This window comes from Octopus bimaculoides, chromosome 30, assembly GCF_046866305.1.
Source record: "Octopus bimaculoides isolate indiv1 chromosome 30, ASM4686630v1, whole genome shotgun sequence".
NCBI lineage: Eukaryota > Metazoa > Mollusca > Cephalopoda > Octopoda > Octopodidae > Octopus > Octopus bimaculoides.
In genome coordinates, this window is record NC_142957.1 from 13560899 (window position 1) to 13563398 (window position 2500).

The window sequence follows — 2500 nt, forward strand, 5'->3', positions numbered from 1 at the left end:
ACATCTTTTACCGATCAATAACGATCGGAATTTAATATAAAGATAAAAAGAAATTGGTGGGATCGTGCACATGCATATTGACACATGGCACATATATCTACACTATGAAACTTGAAATTTCAAAAAAAAAAAAAAAATGTGTGTGTCAGTGTGTATGTGTGCGTGCTTACTATTTTGCTTTACACTTCATATTCCGATATAATCGTAATTTACCCACTTCGAAAAGTATTTGTAGAAAATTTCATTAAAAAAATAACCATTTTTCTGAAAGTTATGAGGAAACAAAGTCAACTCGTGAATTTTCCGAAATTCCTCTTCCCACCCAGGGAAAAATTGTTTTTCACCACAAATCCCGATATAATCGGTATCTACACCAGCTGAAGCATATTTATAGAAAATTTCATTAAAAAATATAGATTATTCTGGAAGTTATGCGTTAACAAAATCGGGAGGAGGGGGCACATATGTGTAGGAATGCCTATATATATATATATATATATATATATATAGGGAGATGTACTTGCATAGCAAGTGACCTGATCTGAAATCGTGTGCTGGAACGAAAACAATTGCAGCGTGGAAGGTGTTTATAAGCCATTTAAAATAACACACAAAAGCCGTCAGATTCACTTGAACATTTAAATTTAATTTGTCAAAATATTTTCGTCGCTTTGAGACCGCGACCTGTTCACTGACAAAATTGTGCTGCATCTATATATATATATATATATATATATATATATATATATATAATTAATTCAATAATAGGATGAATTCTTTTATAAGAATTTATCAAGTAGCTAGCGTGAAAACAACCTCATAAGGGAAAAATCCATCATTTGTTCCCCAAAATATATTTTTTTTTATAAGGGCATTACTATACATGAATGCCTCAGGCTAAGAGGGACTTAAAGGTCAAACTACTATAATAAACGCATTTTTACCGAACACGAGGAAATGCATTTCCTCACGTTCGGTAAGAAAGTTGTGGTGAAAGAGTACAGCAGAGTTCGCCACCATCCCCTGCCGGAGCCTCGTGGAGCTTTTAGGTGTTTTCGCTCAATAAACACTCACAACGCCTGGTCTGGGAATCGAAACCGCGATCCTATGAGCGCGAGTCCGCTGCCCTAACCACTGGCCCAGTGGTTAGGGGCAGCGGACTATGTGGTTGGGAGGCAAACTTCTTAGCACACATCCCTTTTTTTAAAAATTTTTTTTCAGGCGTAGTGTATCTAGGACTACGTAACCCTTTCTTTTAAGACAAGAGAAAGTGTTATTTGAGAGAGATGTAGCTGCTATTTCAAGCAGACTGTCACAGTCATAAAAAACCAAAATGTGGAAGTAGCCATAGGAATAACTCTATACATACTGCTGTGTGTTGAGGTAGACATGCGGTGGGGTACCTATATCAAATATCTGGCCTAAAAAATACCCAGATACAACTGTAAATGCTCACCCCACCACCAATGTAAACAATCTCTCACTCTCTCTTCCTCACCCTCTCTCCCCTCTCTCTTTGTTCTCTGCCTATCTAATCTAGTCTTCCCCATTTTTCTCTCATATAACTACACTTTATTTGTCCTCCTCCCACTATTTCTTTTCTTCACCTCCCACTCACTCATTACTACTGCCTCCCCCCCTCCCCCACGACTTTGTTTCACTCTCTGCTCTTTGCTGGTTCTCTTTCTACTGTCTGTTGCTCTTCCCTTCCTCCTTACTATATTACTCCCTCCACCTTCTCTTCATTTCTCTGCTGTTCTCGTCTCTCTTCCCCCCCCCTCTCATTCAATAACTAAAAATCTTAGCTCTTCCTCCTTTTCACATTTTTTTTGTCTGATGGCTTTTCCTCCTCTAGTCTTCTCTCTACATTCTCTACATATATATATATATATATATATATATATATATATATGTGTATGTGTGTGTGTGTGTGTTATTGAGTGAAAGAGCAGTACATACCCCCAAAGTGATGCTGGGGTAGAAATACACAAAGCCCAATATACCCATGATGACTACCCGTCTGATAAGGGTACACCAGGCACATGCATCACAACCATATGTGCATGACATGATGGCCTCATATCAAGATAAACTGCACATGACCTTGCAAGTCTGGTACAGTTAGAATTTTCTTTATGTTGAGTAGCCCATCCCACTCAAAAGGTCCCTGGATACAGGTTGTTTAAGGACGTGAACAAAAAAAACCCCATGTTTTCAGGGGTGAATTATTCAATCTCCAAAGAATTCCTCTCAACACATGGCTATGATGCTCCCCCACTACTCCTGCTCATGATCAGGGATGCACATATCGTCAGCCACCAAGGGACATGTTCATTTGTTTAATGTCACACAACTGACAAGCAAATCTGTGGTATTGAGCATAATATTTGTTGTAGCCCATCCCATGGCTTCTGATTGTAAGTGTTAACGTGTAAACCAAGACAAAACATGTACGTGTTAACACTTTTAATCATTTAAGATCAGAAATGATGAGAGCCAC

The 2500-nt window shown here is 38.4% G+C and overlaps 1 protein-coding gene across 1 annotated transcript in view; it reads left to right on the top strand.

The window, feature by feature from the left end:
* The window catches only part of LOC106871820 (protein-serine O-palmitoleoyltransferase porcupine), a 53054-nt gene that overhangs the window by 10135 nt on the left and 40419 nt on the right, over positions 1-2500 (top strand). The window lies entirely within an intron of this gene.